The 20,993-nt window shown below is 37.3% G+C and overlaps 1 protein-coding gene and 1 pseudogene across 10 annotated transcripts in view; one reads left to right on the plus strand and one right to left on the minus strand.

Annotated features, from left to right (window-relative positions):
• The window catches only part of MYO6 (myosin VI), a 156,655-nt gene that overhangs the window by 27,012 nt on the left and 108,650 nt on the right, over positions 1–20,993 (plus strand). Inside the window, exon 1 of one of the 10 annotated variants that reach the window (XM_053913992.2) lies at positions 20,464–20,486. The exons of the other annotated variants lie outside the window; for them this stretch is intronic. The gene's annotated coding sequence lies outside the window, so the exon portion shown is untranslated. Of the gene's footprint in view, positions 1–20,463; positions 20,487–20,993 lie in introns of those variants that run through there. 10 annotated transcript variants of the gene reach the window in all.
• Positions 3,431–4,764, minus strand: LOC112319336 (microtubule-associated protein RP/EB family member 1 pseudogene; annotated as a pseudogene).

Consider the following 20,993-nt stretch of genomic DNA (forward strand, 5'->3'; position numbering starts at 1 on the left):
CATCAGAGTTTGCCTTCAGCAGGATCATGGTGGGAAGGGCCTTTTGTATGAGTGGATTGAGAGCTCCTGAATGCGGGTAAGTTTATTTGAGGGGCTGGGGGTTAAGAGAGAAGTTGGAAATAATTAGGGTTGGGCATAGAAAATGGAGGTGAAGTTCAAAAGCCAGAATTAGGAGTATAGTAGTAGAATCAGGCTGGGGAAAACCAATAGACCATAGGATGGGGCAGTGAGGAACAGAACAGAGTGAAAGGGGCATTTGTGCTTCAAGGAGGCAAAGGAAAGAAGAGGGTGGAGCAGAGGAATAAAGTACCAGCCTGCTTGAGATGGAAAACTCTGGCTGTAGTTTGAACCCATTAAAGTTAGACTGAAAGCTATTTGTTGATTAATTTGTTAATTCTTGGAACTGGTAAAGGAGACACAAATGTAATGGTGTGAGGAGTCACTTTCTGGTTAATTTGTTCCCATTTTAAGTTTTTCCCTATTCTGAGGTCATGAAGGTGATCTACTGGATAAACTTCTTGAAGCTATATTGTTTGCCTTTCACATGTAGTTTTATAAACTCCCTTACCCTCCCACCCCGCTGGTGTATAATTTTTGGCCATGATATGAAGTAGGACTCACATTTAATTTTTTCAAAGTCTGTATCTAGTTTTCCTAGTAGCCTTTATTGAAAAGGTAGTCTTTTCCTTTGCATCACTTTTATTCTGCATTGCTACTTTTGTTGTGAGTCATGTGTTAATATATGTATGAATCATTGTTCTGTTTCATTGGTCTATTTGTCTATTCAAGTGCCATTTCCTTCCTGTCTAATTATTATAGCTTTATAGTAAATCTTATTTTCCCATCTATTTCTTTGAGATTGTCTTGGCTGTTCTTGACCCTTACATTTCTCTATAAATTTTAGAATCAGCTTGCCAAATTCCAAAAAAGAAAAATCTGCTGGAATTTTAATTGAGATTGCATTGAATCTAGAGATTGCTTTAGAGAATTATCTTATCATCATAGTGTATTGTTTAATCTTCTTCAGTCTTTGTTAATTTCTCTGAATGATGTTTTATAATTTCATAGTTTTCTCTGTGGTTGTCTTACATTGCATTTTTTTCTTTTTAACTTTTACTTTGTTCTAATTTCAGATTATCAGAATTACATGAATACTCTACCAAAATCCCCATGTACTCTTCACCCAAATTCCTTAAATGAACACCTTACCCCATTTTCTTTACCCTTCTCCTTCTCTTTCTATATATGAGCACACCTGACACTTAGAATTTTTTGAATGTAAGTTGTGTACTTCCACTTGCTCCTTTACTCCTGAACACTTTTTCAGTCCGTATTTCCTAATAAAACATCATTACCCTAAATGTCCACAGGTAACACTTGCCAATAATATTTAAAAATCTGTAGACCTTATTTGGAAATCACGAGTTGTCTTAAATATATCGTTCATAGCAAAAGTAAATCCCAGGTCAGGTGCTGCATTCAGTTAGTTGTCAGGCCGCTTGAGTCTCTTGCCATTTGGAACATTCTTCATCCTCCTTTGTGTCTCATGACCTTGAACGTTTGGAATAATTTAAGCTAGTTATGTTGTGCAAGGACCCTCTGATTGGGTTTCTTTAGTATTTCCTCACGATAAATTCAGATTATACACTTTGGCAGGAGTACCACAGAAATGGTATGATGTACTGGGAGTTTTATTTGGTTAAGGGAATATCTGCCTCCTTACATATAAAGGTCCTGTTTTCTGCTTTGTAATTAATAAGTGTCTTTGGGGAGATGCATATATTTTTAAATTAGATTTATTTCTTGGTATTTGATATTGTTTGATGCTATTGTAAATGGTAAAATTTTTTAACTCTTTATTGAATTTTAGGGCAATGAACATCTAAAAGGCCACAAAAGTGGAATAACACTACTGTTACTTGAATAGTGGTAGTTCCTTGCATTTTTGGCATTGCTAATCACTGAATCTGTTCTCCTTTGAATTTTACAGAGAGCATTCACTATACTACAATTTATCATAAAATACCTGTTTCCACACAAATTTTAGGATAAACTGCCACCAGAAACAAATCAGTACACATACATCAGGGGCTGAACAATCTCATTGTGGTGACACAGGTTTGCGGGGTTCTGCCAAAGGAACTGAACAGGCTGTGGGCAAAGCAAGTGAGGAGTGTTCAGGAAGGAAATATTTTGAATATTAATAATTAACTGAGACACGGTACTATATTTTCTGCAAGAGAAAATTAACATTTAGTAACACGCTAGCAAGTTTTATCTCCAGAGAGATTAGTGCACTGGCAAAGTGCTGTGAGAACAGTAGAGGGCTGTGGACAGGAGGTGCCCAAAACACGCAGCCTTGCAGATCCCAAAGTGTCGACGGCCTTCACTGATCACTCCCTTTGTCAGGGGTCCAAAAGGAACTTGCAGCATGAACACCTACCTGCGGAACTTCCACTCTAAGCAGCAGTCTTTAAGGAGTCAAAGAGGAGTCCCCAGTGGGCAAGGGAAGCAGAGAAACACATTAAATGGAAACTTAAAAGACAGTAAAATGGGACACAATTCCCATTCAAATCCCAGAGCTGTGGACAAGATCCTAAAAGTAGTTGTTAGATTTAAAAACGGAACATACCTCATTTCCCAAAAAAACACAGTGCATAGAAAATTCAGGGGTATCTGGAAACATCGTCGGAGACCTGCTCAGTGAAAGTAAGCTACTCAACTCCAACATCTCAGGGCTGAAGCGCACCCTCTGTTCATTCAGGTAACAATGCCTCTTGCTGCTTAGCAGAGACGCAGTTGGCGAAGGTCATCAAATGGCTTTACAGAGCAACTTTTTAAACTTTCCTCCTGGGCCAAGGTTAGGCCTGTGAAGATTCAGGCAGCCCTCCATGGCCTGTGAACAACAGGATTCAAAGTTCCAAGGTCTGGCCCTTCCTTCCCAGATACCAGGGCAACACAGAGACTCTCTTCTCAGGTCACATTTTATGTTTTGAAATATGGAACCATCTTTTACATACTCTTAAGGCATTTATTTATTAAAACATTCACTGCCAAAATTTCACAGTAGCTTGAAATTCAGATGAGTCGTTACATTCTGTACTGAGTTCTCCACCTCAGTATATCACATAAAAACACCTCTCCAGCAATCAGTGTTATCAGCATCCGAATGGTGAGCCCATGGTCTCAGCCTTTTTGTTCCCAGGTGAACCAACTAGAAGTTAATACTGCTCTGCTACAAGGTAAAAGCTTGTAACTCCAACTTATTGGAAAAGGAGTGAAACTCTGCAAAGTGCACTTTAAGAAGAGGTACATTTTGCTTATGAAAAGAAACCAGTGAGTCCTCTAAGAATAATAAAAGGGAGTATTTTACAGTTAGGCACATGATTGGTAGTGAAGAATTCAGATGTTGTTCTACTGGTCCACGCCGCTAATATTCTTCTTGTCCCTCCTGTGGGCTCCTTCATCAGGTATCCCAAAGCCTCCATCTGTGGTGTAGAGAATGTCCACAACCCTCTGCAGTACAGGGTTGTTTCCCGCCTCATGGTGACTGACATTCTCTTGGCAAATAAGTCCCGCCAGTGTTCCTTAGCTTTACAAAGTAGAAGTCGATGGTACGTTTTAGTACACTGACCTGGTATGTCAGTCCGGCTGCTTCGTCATCCTGTGCCCACGCCAGGATTCTTTGGCACCACACTCAGGCCAGCAGTTGTGTGTGTGTGGCAGTGGCCTCTGTGGATCTGCACTGCTAGAGCTGAGAGGTTTCTTGGGTTTGTCCAGAGCTGGCGCCACAAGGGAGGGAGCAACTGCAGTTTCTTGACCTTGTCTGGCAGCTACAGGGTCATAGTCTTTTCCATCATAGTTTGTATCAGAAAACTTCTTGAACCACTGAACAAATTCAAAATTGTCTTGAAACTTTCCTTTTACTAATTTGTCCACAGGAGTTATTTTGTCAATGTCTATACTCCTTAATCCTGTTTGTAGTATTTTGAAGTTATGGATGTATTCATGTCCCAGCTTAGCTTGGAATTTTACTTCAAGGCAATGGAGCCAGGGAACAGCATGTCCATAAACTGACAATAGGCAGCCTCTGAGCACAACTATTGGATCTTTGTCAGATTCAACTGCAGTGACTCATTAGTCCAGGCCGGCATGTCATGTCAATTTAGGGTATCACTGGTGACTGACATTGAATAGACATTCTGTGTTGTGACCATTCAAGGCCAGGCAGGCTCATGGTATTCATGCAGATGGAAAAATATTCACGGACCTGTTGGGTTGTCTGGCATGCGTTTATTCACGGGTGGGCGAGCCACGCACGCTGCAAGCTGCATGTCTCCCTGCATGTCACACATCATGGCCCTTGCTCCCCAGTGTGTCTCCATTGTGGCACCCAGCAGGGAGTCCCTACTTGTTCAAATACTAGAGGTGAACAAAGCCAGAAAAATGCCAAAAAATTATATAACATGGCATAGTTCAGCACATGCGAGCCTACTTCATGTTATGGGAACAGTTTATCAGATCCAGTTTCAAGGCTATGAGAACACTATTTATCAGGTTCATTCAAGGCTATGGGAACACTGCCTTCCTTCGTTACCCAGACACCTGGGTGAGGAAGCCAGACTGGCTCCACTTACCCTACACGTTCCCTGCCATCTTCTGCTCTGGACGGAACCACATCCATTGCCAGTGCCGGCTTGGGTTCTGTTTTCACTTTGTTCAAATTGTCTGACCCCACCTGTCCACGCCATGACCTCACACGCACATCCCCCTCATTATACACCAACTTAAAAAAAGTCATCGTGGTTTATAGTGATTATTTCTCTAATGATTATAATGTTGAACATCTTCTTCTGTGCTTTTTTGCTATTTGTAATAATTTTGAGTATCTTTTTATTGATTGACTTTTTTGAATATTAAACTTGCCTTCCTGGAATAAAGCAGATATGGTTGTAATATATTATGCTTTAAATTTATTACTGGACTTGGTTTGCTAATATTTTGTTTAGGATTTTAGTATCTATATTCATTAATTTTATTATTAAGTTTACCCTGCCTCTAAGATGAGTTGCTGAATTCTTTGCACGAGGGATGTATAAGATGTGTCATGTTAATTCCTCAATCATTTTCTTTTGAGAAAGTAATGGATAACTTAACTATATAAGAAAAGTTGAACTATGTTTTCAATTTGTGGCATAAACATGTAGGACTAAAAATTTGTTTGCAGGGCCTATTTGAATATTTCAGAGTATCCAGGAAACAGTTAGTTCTGCAAGTTATCTGTGGTGTATGCTAAACTTTCCTGTGCATACAAATTTATAGAAGTTTTATTATATCCTTGGATTGAGAATACATATGTGAATCACAATGATACCCATCATTACGGTGTTTCAGTTTAGTGAGAAGAACATACGTGAATATTAGTAATAACACTTTCTCAGGCTCTTGTTGGAAGAGTGTATGTGAGACAAAGTGGGGACAAAGATTAGAAGGAGTGGTGGGAAGAGATTGGGTTGAGGCAAGAGAAACCTCAGAAGAAGGTGATGCTAGAACTTTGTTCTGGAATGGTTTCTTCAAAGGAAGTGATTTGAGCAAAGGTGTGGAGATTGGGTCAGCTTGGAGTATCTGGGGGAACTGAAGTAGTTGAGAATGTATGGAGAGTTTGGATCTGAGAAAGGAACTCAGTTACATAAAGAAGTAAGCTTTTGCCATGTTGTTAAACAAGTGAAAAAATTAACGCTAATATGATATTCCATCATATGCAGTTTACGCTCTAACTAAAAACAATGCTAGAGTTCATCTGTATGCTGAAAGTAGGTATAACTGATGAACTGAGGGAAGATGCTGAGAGATATGTAGACTCACTTGCTATGTAGATGGTTGGTTTTAGGTCACAAGTCTCAAACTATGTTTATGCTTTTCAAATTTGTGCCAGCCTGTTCAGTCCATTACCAGGTTTCATTGGCTCTAAATTATACTTTGATAACCATCAATATTAAGGTACACAATTATTTTATCTCAGTCTTAGATGCCAATTTGTGCAGTAACTATTAGGACAATTGCTCTAAGTTTACACTTAAATAAAGTGATGCTCAAGGTGAAACAACAAACGCTTCTATCTTATATGGGGCAAGACATGTTGGATGTTCAGGCTGGATTCAGAAAAAGAAGCACTGCGATCTGATTGTGAACATTTGTTGGATACTGGAGTGCTCCAAAGAATTCCAGAAGGTTAGTTTATGTCTTATAGACAGACAACAGGACAGTAAAGCCTTTGACTGTGTGGATCATTATAAACTATGGGTTGCTCTGAAAGAACTGGGCATGTTTCCATACTTGATTGTACTGATATGTAACTTGTTTTGTGAACAGGAAGCCACTGTCAGGACAGAATATGGAGAGACAGAATGGTTTCCTATAGGCTAAGGTGTTAGATACAGGTGCATTTTATCTGCCTTTGTGTTTACTTTGTATGCAGAACATACTATACGAAAAACTGAGCTAGACTCAGAGGAAGGAGAAGTGAAAAATGGTGGAAGAAATATCAATAACTTAAGATAGGCAGGTGATACCATTTTTTCTGGTGTGAAGTAGCAATGATTTCAAATGACTTCTGATGAAAGCAAAAAGAAGAAAGTGCTACAGCAGGACTGCATCTGAACATCCAGACAGTAAAAATTATGACTACAGAAGAAATATACAACTTTAACAAAGAGAATGAAACATTGAAATTGTTAAGGATTTTGCTTACTGTCGTTCAGACATCAATTCAGATGGAGATTGCAGTCAAGAACTCAAGAGAAATTTGAGAGTTGGAAGGGCAACAGTGGAACAATTAGGGAAGATCATCAAGAGCACAGATGTGTTATTAGAGACCTAGGCTAAGGTCATCTATACCCTTGTATTCCTGATTACTAGGTATGGATGTGAAAGTTGGACAGTGAAGTAGGTTGATAGGAGAACAATGGATTCATTAGAAATAAGGTGCTGGAGTGGGGCTATGCAGATACTCGGGACCACCAGAAAGATGAACAAGTGGTCCTTGAGAAAATAAAGCCTGAAATAATGCAAAACATTGCTGAAGGCAAAAATGACAAAACTGAAGTTGACCTACTTGGGGCATAACATGAGAAGGTAGGGTTCTTTGGAAAAGCTGAGAATTTTAGGAAAAATAGAAGGCAGCAGGAAGAGAGGAAGACCAAATATAACAAATACTGACTCCATAAAAGAAGCCATAGGCATGCATCTGCAGGAACTGAGCAGGGCTGTTGAGACCTGGACATTGTGGACATCGCTCATTCCTAGAATCAGGGGTTAGAGCTGACTCCATGGCACGTAACATACATATGGCCGAGAAAGAAAAAATAAAACAGTTTAACAAACAAAATAGACAAATAAGTAATGACACACCATTGATTGTTAAATGCATGTTAGTTTTAAATATGTTAGCATGTGAAAAAAATTTACATGTTAGAACAGTTGAGCTATATGGTATTTCACTTAATCCTCACAATGACAGTTTTAAGTGGGTATTGCCCCTTTATAAATCACTAATATGTGTCATAGTTTTTCGGAGCAGCCCTTAAAGAATAATCAAACCTGTGGGGATTGACTTCTCAAATGCTTAATTATACAATGCTGTAATTTAGTTAATTACTCTTTATTATTAAACTTTTAGCTTATTTCTAAGTTTTTTTGTTTTTCTGTTTTCTTCCATTTCTTCTCCACTTTTCCTTCTTGCCCTTATTTTGTTAAGTACTACTTCAGAAAATATATTTATAGGTAAAATTTGATTATTTTCTTAAGTATAGATGCCTAGAAATACTAAATCAAAAATTCTGAACATTCTTAAGACTGTTGTTACATGCATAACAACATATGAAGAGTGTTGCTCTTCAAAACTAGTTACCAGTTTACATTTTTCATAACAATGCTTAGAGATGTAAGTTCCACTGTAGTTCTTTAGTGTTGGTTATTATAATAATTTTTTTTTCTAATTCTTCTGTAAAAATGGTATCTCATTTTAATTTGTTTTTTTGGGGGGTTACAAGATTGAAGACTTGATCACATTAATTTTATAGGAGCTTATTGGTGTATAAGTTTCAGGAGTTTTTTGTGGTTGTAGAAAATTATAAATTAAATACAGATGTTATTATTGCAATTGTGAGGACATTTTAAACATTTAAAAATTGGATTTATTGGGGTGACATTGGCTGATAAAATTATATAAGTTTTAGGTATACAATTCTACAATATATCATCTGTATATTATATTGTGTGTTTACCACCCCAAGTCAAGTCTCGTTCCATCACCATTAATCCCCTCTTTACCTAATAGGACATTTTTAATTACTAGATTTATTTTTACCCTGCAGTAGCATAATAGCTGTGTTTTTAATGGTAAAAAATAATTGATGCAATTAGAAAATTTTGGAGTGTTAAATTTCTTATTTTGATCTGTGGCTCAGTTGTGGATTTTTTCTAGGTGAGATTTCATGTTTTAGAGAATTAATGAACTTAGTATGTATAATGTTTATGATTCAAGTAATGCTGGGATACAGTTGTAATTGCTCTGAAGTCTGATTAAGTATCTGAAAAAAATTAAAATTATAATAGCATATACTTTAAATGGAATAAGATGTGTTATATACTAAGTGGTAAAAAAAAATGTGGGATTTAGTGATAAAACAAAGATTCTGCTAAAATCCATTTCCCTTGAGTTTGCTCCATTAATAAAGAATACTTCATCAAGGAGACTGATTTTTTTTTCAGCTGATTTAAGAATGAAAAAATTATTTCCACTCTGATCTTTTATGAGGATCTGTTTGAATACTTGTAAAGTAGAAGCATATGGGTTGAGTATTTTAAAAGATTTCTTTTGAGCCACATTAACTGCTATTTCCAAATGGCTTTGAGCAACACATACTGCAGTGCATACATGAATCTTTTTTGGGGGACCAAAAGTTGGATGTTACGTAATATTTGTTAAAATGCAGAGTTTTCCTGTGGCATGATATTTCTAACAGCAGGCTCTGATAGATTTTTAAAAGAAAGTAGAAGAGTTGGCACAGTTTAAATGAAAGCAAATGGATGGACAAAGGAGAGCCTTGTTCTCGTGTTCTGTGTTATGTGGCTATGGATGAGTCATTTAACTTTTTCCAGTCTTTGTTTTTGTATTTGGAGATGAACACAACAACATGGGTCATTGACTGTTCATATTGTAAAAACAGTCAAATTCTGATACTGTTTTGAAGAATTGGTACCCCTGTTGTTTGGTTCTAAGTTTTAACTTAACCTGGATTTATTTCATGGCTGGATCTGATCCAGCACATTTTAAATGATTTGGTCTTTTGATATTAATGAGGTGTCCTGGATGATAAATTGATTATCAATATCTTGTTGACAAAATAAGGCACAAGATTTTTCTCTAGAAGGTAAGTTGGACTGTGTATTATCTACAGAGTTAAAGGAGGAGAATTTGTGCTACAGAGATTAAGATTCCTAACATGCATTTTTGTCATTATTCCAAAAAATAACAACAACATTTTCTGTCAAGCTTATTTGGAATGGTAGCGCTTCTGTGAAGTTTCCTGGCTGTTTTTACATCGAGCTGCAGACTCTTCATTTAAAATGTTTGAGAATAATGAAGTAAAAATACTAATGTTTTAGGTCTTTTGTGGGATTGTCATCATGTATTGGATACAGTAAGTGAAGAATGATGAACAGTAGTAGTGGTTCTTCTAGCTTTGGCTACTTATATTTTTCCTTTATTGTGCCATTTTATTTATTGCATGTATATAATAAATTTGCATATTTCTGTTAACATTTATGTGACACATCTTTCATGATGATTTTAAAATTGAAAAGATTTTAAATGATTTTATTATAACCTGTGGTTAAACCCTTTTCCCCCTAGGGAAACATTTCCAATTATATTTGAAAGTTAGTGAGAATACAAATCAGTGGGAGCATAATTCACTTACCTGAAATGTATTTTATGGGAAACTTAAATATTAAGTTTAAAAACACTTAAGTAATAACTGTGTTAATAAAGTATGGGGCTTTTAAAAAAGAAGTGATTAAAATTTCAAATGGTGTGAAAATGTCAGATTAATAAGCTTTATTAAACATTCCCAGGGCAATGATGAAAATAATGAACAATTATTCTATAAAAATGTTTTTCCTTGTTAAATATGAATTTCTTATTTGCATACATTTATCTCTTTTATCTCTCCCAATATTTCATTAAAATGATAGCACAGGAATAACAGAAAGGTATAAATCTACAAGGGCAAAGAGATTAGAAAAAGGAGGCAATAATAGATGAGGAGTTTTAGCAAATTTGTATAGATGGATATTAATCTGACTTGATTAAGTAGAGGACTCTGCATTCTAAGTTTTTGCAAAGGGGAAAACCAATAAGAGGAGATTAGAGGCTAATGGTTTGGAAGTTTCAATTACTACAGAAGGTGAGGGTAAGACTCAGGGCAAAAGATGGTGGGGTTGGTCGAAGGCTGCAGGAGGAGGTTAGGCCTCCTGTTCCTTAACTGTCTTGCCAGAGACCTAGAAGCCTTGTTCTCTGGGAAACTACAGGAAGATGAACGGACACTAATGGTGGGAACATCCCCACCAAAGAGTTTACTACTCAGCTACTTCCGGATGAAGTTTACCAGGTGATACTCTTGATTTACTTAAACAGAGCATCTAGTCAGCATTTTAGTGCCTTCTAAATGTGGATAGCAAACTAGATGTGTTGAGGAGAGCCTTTCCACAAAAGATAAGAACAGAAACAAAGTAGAAAAAAAGCAACAAGAAAGGAGCAAAGACAATAAAGGGAGATTAAAAATGTGGTTATAGCAATAAAAAATATCAACAGAAGGATTCAAAAGTCAGGTGGGGACATTTCCAAGAAGGTAGAATAAGGAGGTGAAGGAATGATTAATAGAAAAGAAGAGAAAACAAAAGTAGCAGTCTCATAGAGGTACAACGTCAAATTATGGGACTTTTAGAAAGAGAGAGCAAAAACAGGGGAAGACTTTTTAAAAGAAATAATAAAAATAGCCCTGGCTGGTATGACTCAGTGGATTGAGTGCTGGCCTGTGAACCAAAAGGTTGCTGGTTCGGTTCCCAGTCAGGGCATATGCCTGGGTTGCAGGCCAGGTTCCCAGCTGGGGGCGCACGAGAGGCAGCTGATTGCTGTATCTCTCACACATCAATGCTTCACTCCCTCTCTTTCTCCCTCCTTCCCCTCTCTCTAAAAATAAATAAAAACAATATTAAAAAAAGAAATAATAGAAATAACATGAGAACATTTCCTCAGCTAGGTATGTAACTTGTGCCTAGAAACTGAATGTGTTCTCAGAGTGTGTAGTACACTGACTTCAAGCATTGCACACTTAGCCATGTCATCATGGAAGCTGAGAACACCCGTGAGGCAAGGTCCTTTAAGCTTTCAGCTTAGAGGTGTGAAATAAAGGGGAGTATAAAATGATTGGAATCTGAAAGGCAGAGCAGTTCTGGATGTAAAAATATTTGTTATACCTTTAATGTCCTGAAGAAAAATGACTTTAAACCTAGAATTCACTTGTGTGTGTGTATGTGTGTGTGTGTATGTTTAATCAATAAATCATTCAAGTGTGAAGGTAGAAGACATTTTGGGGCATGAAGGACTCCAGTATATACTCAGAAGAGAGCAGTGGAGGGAAGTCCCAGAGCAACAGCTGGGCAGCGGGCCTAGAGAGCCACCCTGGCCAGGAGAGGGGAGAGGTGGGGAGAAGGGGAAGGAGGGGAGAGGGGCCCGGTTGTTGGTTATTTAAGCCTTTTTAAATGGTACATTTGGCTTAAACCCCCCCATTTTATCACTTTAATAAAAAATAAGTGTATATTTATGAAACACTATCAGCATTGAATGGAAATTGTGAGATTATATGTACTTAATATTACTTTAATATTAAAAAGTAAACAAGGGAAAAAGCAGTTTCAAACTGCGTGTGAAGAAATTCTTCCTTCATGAAGACAACTCAGTAGTTCTAACGGGTTCTATTCTAGGTTGGTAATTCATGTGAACTGAGACTAAATTGTAGCTGAGTTGAATTTTAATTGTTGAATAATCACAGTGTAATTAAGTCCAGAAGATGTATGAGATTATAAAAATAGTAACTGAGTACTTGAACTGCTCTGACAAAGTTTTTGGATTCAATTGACCTTGATAACTAGGGACTTTATAAGTAAAGTTGATACTGTAAAAACTCAAGATTGGATTTTGGTGTAGGGTGAAAGCAGCAGCTTTAAAGGAAACCATTCATAGCTATGTTGGTGGTTAGGAATAAAGGCAAAATGCCCAAAATGCAGTAGAGGAGAGGGCTTTCATTGTAAGACCTACTTAAAAAACAAAAGTTTGCTTACTTTATTTAACTCTATTTAGGAAAACTGAAGCCTTTTAATAATATAAATAGCATTCCTTTGCGATGTCCTGCTTTATGAGGTGGGAAGATGTATGAAGCTTTGGAACATATAATCACTACTTTACATTTTAGAGTGGTTATTTTTGTTTGTGAAAAGTTAATTATTTCATTAATTTTCTAAGTGCCTTGACAAAACCATTGTGGTCATAAAACACTTTTCTGAGGGATCAGAGTAACACATAAATTCTTTGCTTCAAGTTGTTCTGTGAAAAATCAAAAAGTATAGGCAGATTTTTCTACTCAGAACTCACCGAATAGTGTTTGAGTTATTCAGTTGCTTATAAATCTACTTTTTACTGAAATCTACTAAAAACAACTTAACTCACCTAAATTTTGCCAACTGATGAAACTGAGTTTTCATCCATGTTTTGAGAATTTATGTTACTCTTTTTCTTTATTTCATTTATTCAACATATATGTGTGAAATACGAAGTCGGATGGCAAGCAATGAATATCCTTATTTGATTTGATCCAGACAACAGATTGTAACCATCAGAAAAATTCAGTTGCTGAATAGTAACCTTAAAATATGATTGCCATACTAAATTTACTAGTTATGGGACTTATGGGACAAAGTCTCATGAAACTAATGGCCAATTAACAATATTTATACATAAAAGATTTCATTTCTCATGTAGTATTAATTACTCTTTTAATTATGTTTGAAACAGTTATTAAACCTGGTTAATACATTCACTAATTATTTGCTGCTATCGGTCCCATCGTGCCATTCTATCTGATACTGCCCTAATAATTATGGTTCCCCCACCCCATCATTTGGATCCTTACATGGAGTCTCTTCTACCAGAATATAGTGATCTTCGTAATATGCATATCTAATCAGGTGGCTCTCTATTGCCAGTAGAATAAAAAATTACTGTTAAGGCCCTTTGTACTTTGGTATGGACCTGCCTTTCCAGCTTCATCTTACATGGAGCTTCTTTTTTCTTTTCCTCCTCAGTGTACCCTTCAGTTCCAGCTTCACATTTTTGAATTTCTGCTTTTACTATTTCATTTGTCTAGAATAAACCTCCCTTATTCTCTATTTGTTGAAATCATTGGAACTTCAGAGTCCAGCTTAAATTGCTCTCTCTCTCTAAGGTGGTCAGTCTCCCTCAGTTGACTTCTCTTAGGCAGACAGAGAAATCCTGTGTTTTTAAAAAATTTTAAATCATTTTTTATTTTTCAGTTACAGTTGACCTACAATATTAGTTTCAGGTGTACACCCCAGTGATTAGACATTATATAATTTACTAAGTGATCATCCCAATAAATCTAGTACCCATCTGACACCACACATAGTGATAAGAGTATTATTGACTATATTCCCTATGCTGTACTTTACATCCACATGACTGTTCTGTGGCAACCAATTTGTACTTCTTAGTCCCTTCACCTTTGTTACCCATTTCTCCAACCCTCCTCTCATCTGGCAACCATCGGAATGTCTTTTGTATCTGTGAGTCTGTTTTGGTTCTGCTTGGGTTTATTTGTTTTTTTAGATTCAATTGTTGATAGTTATGTATTTGCTGCCATTTTATTATTCATATGTTTAATATTTTTTTTCCTTTTTAAAGAAAACTTTTAAAATTTCATGTAATACTGATTTTGTGGTGGTGATCACCTTTAGCTTTTCCTTGTAGGGAAGCACTTTATATGTCCTTTGATTCTAAATAATAGCTTTGCAGGGTAATCTTAGTTGTAGATTCTTGCTTTTTATCACTTTGAATATTTCTTGCTAGTCCTTCCTGGCCTGCAGAGTTTCTGTTGAGAAAGAAGCTGACAGTCTTAAGGGAGCTCCCCTGTAGGTAACTAATGCGTTTTTCTTGCTGCTTTTAAGAGTTTCTCTTTATCTTTAACCTTTGGCATTTTAATTATGATGTGTCTTGGAGTGGGCCTCTTTGCATCTATCTTGTTTAGGACTTTCAGTGCTTCCTGGACTTGCATGTTTATATCCTTCACCAAATCAGAGAAGTTTTCTTTCATTATTTTTCAAATAGATTTCCTTTTTCTTGCTCCTTCTCTTCTCTTTCTGGCACCCTTATGATGTGAATGTTGGAATGCTTGAAGTTGTCCCAGATGCTGTTTATATTATCCTCATTTTTTTGGATTCTTTTTTCTTCTTCTTGTTCTGTTGGCTGTTTTTTGCTTCCTTATGTTCCAAATCATTGATTTGATTCTTGACTTCATCCACTCTACTGTTGATTCCCTCTAAATTATTCTTTTTAGTTAGTGTATCCTTCAATTCTGAATGTTCTTTTTCATGGTTTCCATGTCGTTTATTATGCTGTTAAAGTTCTGAGTTCATCTGCTCTTCCCTAAATTCATTGAGCATCCTTATAACCAGTGTTTTGAATTCTGTATCTATTAGATTGCTTGTATCCATTTTGTTTAGTTGTCTTTGTGTAGTTTTATTCTTTTCTTTGATTTGGAATGTGTTTCTTTGTTGCCTCATTTTGGCAGCTTCCCTGTGTCTGTTTCTATTTTGTGGGTAGAGCTGCTGCATCTCCTGGGCTTAGTAGAGTGGCCTAATAATAGTAGGTATCCTGTAAGGCTAGGGGCTGTTCACTTGGCTGGGCACTCCAGGTACATCTGCCCTCTTTCCTCATATGGGCTGTGTATACTCTTCTGTTGTAGTTGAGCCTTGATTGGTGTTGACACATCAGTGAGAGGAATTTATTCCCAGGCTGATTCCCTGCAAGGACTGTCTGTGACCACCGTGGAGGATCAGCTGTGTAGGGACCGACTCCATGGATCAGGACTTACTTTAATGGGGCTCTGGTGCTCACTGAGTCCATTCCTTGTTTGTGTTGCTGTGGTTAGGTGGTGGTTCGACATGGTCTGATTCTGTCCACATGGTATGCTGGCTCTGTGGCTTCCCAGGAGGTGCAGCCAAGGTCAGCCACCACCTGTGTTCTACCCAGGGCCACCTGCTTTGAGCTACAAAGAGATCTGCAGCTGCCTGTTGCTTGTTATGGCCTTGGAGGTGCCCAGGAGAGGTCAAGGTGTGAACCAAGGCCTGCTGCTGCTAGTGTTTGGCTTGGGGTTACTTAGTGGTATGGGGCATACTGAGGCCAGATGCTCCTTGTTTCAGAGATTTTAGGAAAGTGTGATGCGGGAGCCAATACAGGTCATTCATGTGGAAAAGCCACTGGAAACAGCTTGGATGGGCCTGAAAGTTGGGTGGCTTGGAGCTTCAGAGAATCACCAGGGCAGGGTGAACAGTGTGAGCCAGGGTTCATGGAGTATCACATATGGTCTCTGCCTGCCCGCTCAATAGGGGGAGGGCTCAGAAAAGGAATAATGGCTCCTACCAGCACTTCTCTCTCGGAGAAAGCTGCTTTGCCCAGCCCTTGCCCTAATGCCAGATACTTCAGTTCCTCCCTCTGTGTTCTGGGTGCCTTTCAAGCTGTTGTCCCAGTACTGGATCTCAGAAAGAGCTAGTCAGAGTAAGTCTGTATGCTGGCACCTTTAAGAGGAGCTGTCTGGGTCCACAGAAGCCCTCCCTCTCACTCAGCCTCAATTCCTGTTGTTTTTCACAGCTACGAGTTATGGGGATTTCTCTCCCTGGCACTGGAACCCTGGGCTTGGGGGCCTGATGTGGAGCTGGGACCGTTGCTCTTCAGCAGGAACTTTTGCAGCCCTAACAGCCAAGATATCCCTCCTGATTTTTATCCACCAAACAGGGATGTGGGTCCATTCGGCATCTGTGACCCTCCTACCAGTCTTGATGTGGATTCTTTAAATCTCTAGTTGTAGGACACCTATTCACCTGGTTTTCAGACAGTTCTGAATGATGGTGGTTCTGTAGATTAGCTGTAATTTTGATGTAGTTGTGGGAGGGTGTGAGTACTGCATTTACTATGCTGCGATTTTGATGAGAAGTCTGAGTAATCCTGTCTTGATGTGCCCGTATAGGAGTATCTTACTTTTGGTCTATTATTTAATGGGGAAGGAACACCTCAGCAAGGTAAGAACAAAGCTGTTTGTAGGTGAGAGAGGGACCAGGATGATAAATCCTGGAAAAAACCATGTGAACACAGTGAATGTCATCAGTGTTTGAAATTTTCTGATTAATACTTAAAGAAACTATTAGCCCTAGGGAGTTAATAAGGCAAGCAAATGTAGGTTTGTTTATAAAGCAAAATATATTTGCTTTGATTTACCCTTCCCCCAGTTTACTTACTATCGGGTTTGTGTAGCTTAGGGTTTGAGTCTCCATCTCAAGTAATTAAGATAGCCCTTATGTCTTCATTTTTGCCTGTTTTCGGGGGCCTGTGTTAGTGTTTTCAGATGGGGAAATGAAGAAAGAGAAGGTGTAGACTAACTTTACCACTTTACAGTGCTTAGGAACAGCACAGCACTGGTTTTCTGACCACTTCCCCCCGCCCCCAGGCATTAGGGGACCTGGGATATTACCACTTTAGTTATTGTTCCGGCCCCCCCCCCCCAGTAATTAGTTTGAGTTCTTTTTTTAACATTGCTTACAGCTTTCTTTTAGACAGACATTTAAGAACCAATGACATACCTCTGTAGTGATAAAGGAAAGAAAATAGACTTTCCTTTTAGGAAACTGAAGACCACAAACAAGACTATTTCATTATATGTAACCACAAAGTTGGGCACTCTTGACAGCGTTAGGCAAGGTTCCTGGTGTGACGTGAGGCGCAGGCACTTTCATTTGCAGAGTGCTGCTCATTCTAACTCTGAAGGTAGGTGTTATAACTTACGCATCAACTTATATCTCTGGCCCCAACACAGCAGCCTATGTTTTCTATTTCTCTCTGGTCTTCATTTATATACATACTGAAAGTAACATAAAAACAAGAAGCCCAGGGAGTCATACTCCATATGTTCTCTAAATGTTAAAATGGAAACTCTATGTAAGCAGAATATATAAAAATGTATTATTAACCTCTGCTAGAAATAAAAAGGCAAAAAAAAACCCCTTCATAGATATTTCCATAAAAATACAACTATTAAAACTGCAGGCTTTCATTTACCACTTCTGCAAAGTATTTAAATTAGAGGCATAAATAAATGCCAGTATCTTATTTTGTAATACTTGTGATCATCCTTTCAAGTATTTAGACTATTCTGGAAGGCTTCACCCAGTTGACATACAGTGGTGGAGAAAGTGTAAATACACAACAGACAAAACCTGGAACTTGACATTGGTTACTGAACAAAAATTGAATTCATAAATTCAAACAATCAAAAGATGTTTATTTTTTATAAAAAGATCTGTAAAAAAATTTTTTTAAAACAGTTTTACTCTCAGAAAACTTTCAGTCAGGAATAATTTATCAGGTGTCTTTAACATTTTTCATTCTCTCTGGAAACAGATTCAGGTTTCTTTGGAACAAATCCAAAAGTACACATAGCTGTAACACAGCTGTAGTTGACTGGGATGCTCTCTCTCTTTTAAAAATGCTTGCATTTTTCCAGTACAGTGAAATTCATATCGGGTTCCACCTTGTTTAATGATGGTACAATTTAAGATATTAAAATCTTAGCCACCTCTAATTAGTTTGAATTCCTTTAATGGCAGTGGGAGATAACTGTAACTTTGGGAATTTTTAGGAGCTTATTTCTATATGTGATTTTTTTTAAAGAAAAAATGTACTTTTGTTTTTTGTTTAAGATGAGAAATACTTGTTTTTCCTTTTGGTGCTTTGCCTGACTCATAATAGGAATTCAGTAAATGTTTGTAGAATGCGTTTGTAATAATGCTACTTCACGACTCATAGTTCTCTTGGGACTCCACGCTTCCCAAACATTCCTCCCATAAATGTATGGCATTATATACTGAAGAGATTACATTTTGTAGGAAAACATGTATAGTTTTAATTTTCATTGAATTTATTGGGGTGACATTGGTTAATAAGCTGATACAGGTTTCGAGTGTACAATTCTCTAATACATCATTTGTGTACTGTATTGTATGTTCATCACCCAAAGTCAAGTCTCCTTTCATCACCATTTACCACCCCCCACCCCTTTACTCTCTTTTACTTTCCCGCATCCCCTTTCTCTCTGGTAATCGTCATGCTGTTGTCTGTGTCTATGAGGTAGGTTTTTTGTTTTTCTTAATCCCTTCACATATTTCACCCCCCTCCACTCTCTCCCTTCTGTCACCTGTCAATCTGTTGTCTGTATCTGTGAGTCTGTTTCCATTTTGTTCATTAGATTCCATATATAAGTGAAATCATAAAGCATTTGTCTTTCTCTTTCTGGCTTATTTCACTTAGCATAATACTTTTCAGGTCCACCTATGCTGTCTCAAAAGTTAAGATTTCCTCCTTTTTTGTGGCCTAGAATTATTCCATTTTATAAATGTACCACAGCTTTTCTATCCACTCATCTATTAATGGGCACTTGGGCTGCTTCCAGGTCTTGGCTATTGTAAATAATGCTGTAATGAACATAGAGGTGCATATATTCTTTTGAATTAACACTTCAGGTTTCTTCAGATATATTCCCAAAGTGGAATTGCTGGTTATAAGGCAGATACATTTTTAATTTTTTTAGGTAACTCCATATTGTTTCCACAGTGGCTGCACCAGTCTGCATTCCCACCAACAGTGCATGAGGGTTCCCTTTTCTCCTCATCTTCACCAGCACTTGTTTGTTGATTTATTGATGATAGACATTCTGACTGGCATGAGATAATATCTCATTGTATTTTTTATTTGCATTTCTCTGATGATTAGTGGCATGAGCATCTTTTCATATGTCTCTTGACCATCTGTATGTCCTCTTTGGAGAAGTGTTTATTCAGTTCCTTTGCCTATTTTTTAATTGAATTGCTTGTTTGGTGTTGAGTTTTACAAGTTTTCTATAAGTTTTGGATATTAATCCTTTATCAGATGATTTGTGAATGTGTTCTCTGGTTCAGTGTGTTGTCTTTTCATTTTGTTGTTGGTTTAATTTTTAAAGTACTTAAATAGTTTCATCATCTTATTACTACTTCAAGTAGTTCTTATGTTTATAATCACAAGGTAAGTATAGTTCTTCCAGTTATAAAAGTGAGAAGAAATGAATTTAAATGAATCACTCAGTATTTTCTGTAGGAGCTATTTCAGAATGGATTTGTCAGAGACCTAACATTTTAATGTTCTAATGTTTGCTTGTTCTATTGGTGGCTGGTAATTGAGAAAGAAAAATTGTTCCTGAAGTCCATAAATATTTTTTAGTTTGCCCTTCCAAAACTTGTAAAATTGCTGTTACCCACAGCACTTGGAAATGTTATTAAACAATATGCAGTTTACTCTAATGTTTCTACCCATCAATCTTAGGACATTCAGTTGAGGATTAATTTTGTGAAAAAGATTTGTTGATCCTGTTACACTTGTTTTTTTTTTTTAAACTCGTGTCTGGAGGAGTCAAGTATAATATTTACTCTATGACTTTAATTAAAAGTTGAAAACAGAATTTATGCCCTGTTGAAAATTTGCTTCCTGAAAGCCTTTCTAGTTATTAAAATGTTCTCTTAGGGACCCATCTCAGTAAATAATGAGCTCATCTGTGTTAAGTGATGCTTCCTATTTCCACTTCCCATAAGTAGGCATGCCAGCTAACAGTGAACATTTCACCTTCTTTTTCTTGGATTCTTGTTTGCTTTATGTTGAGTCACATGAGACGTCTGACATCAGCCTTTACTTTAATGAAAGAAAATTCAGAATTGGTATGAGGCTGAACAAATGTGAACGAGTCAACAATACCATTAAGAAACACATATCATGAGTTACGTTCTCTAACCAAATGAAGTGGACCCATAACCTGGGTGCTGCTAAGTACTAAGGTTCTCATCTCAAGGGCCTTCAGGTAAAAGTGGATCTCAATCTTCAACTGAGTCTGATGGAAAGTTTATTTTTATTTTTAAATTTTATTATTTTTTTAATCCACACAGAAGATATTTTCATTGATTTGAGAGAGAGAAATAAAGATCAATATGAGAGAGAAACATTGATTGGCTGCCTCCCATATGTGTCCTGAGTGGGAATCAAACCCACAGCCTAGGTATGTGCCCTGACCAGAGATTGAACTCACAACTTTATGGTGTATGGTATGATGCTCCAACCAACTGAGCCACCAGCCATGGCAAGGAAAGATTATATTTGCTGTGATGGAGCTGGAGTAGGCTAACTATAGTGTCGGGTTTCTCTGCTTTTTGTTTCTTATCTCATTGCAATAACACTAGCTATTTTATAGTTGGCAGGACTATGAAATTAATTGGTCTATTCAATAGATATCTATTTTGTGCCAACCACTGTTCTAGGCTTCTCGATTCATAGCCGTAGATATACGAAGTCCCTGGTTTGAATACACATATTCTAAATAAGTAAAACATGTAAGTATGTCAGATGTTAAGTACTGTAGGAAAAATCAAGTGGGGAAGGGTGTATGAGTGTGCTGGTTTTGGGCGGATGGGTGGGGGATAATTTGTGAAGGATCTGGTGGGCCATTGTAAGAGTTAGGCTTTTATGTGAATGACATGGTAAGCATTTGGAGAGTGTTGAAATGCAA

This window comes from Desmodus rotundus, chromosome 11 (genome assembly GCF_022682495.2).
Source record: "Desmodus rotundus isolate HL8 chromosome 11, HLdesRot8A.1, whole genome shotgun sequence".
Classification (NCBI taxonomy): domain Eukaryota; kingdom Metazoa; phylum Chordata; class Mammalia; order Chiroptera; family Phyllostomidae; genus Desmodus; species Desmodus rotundus.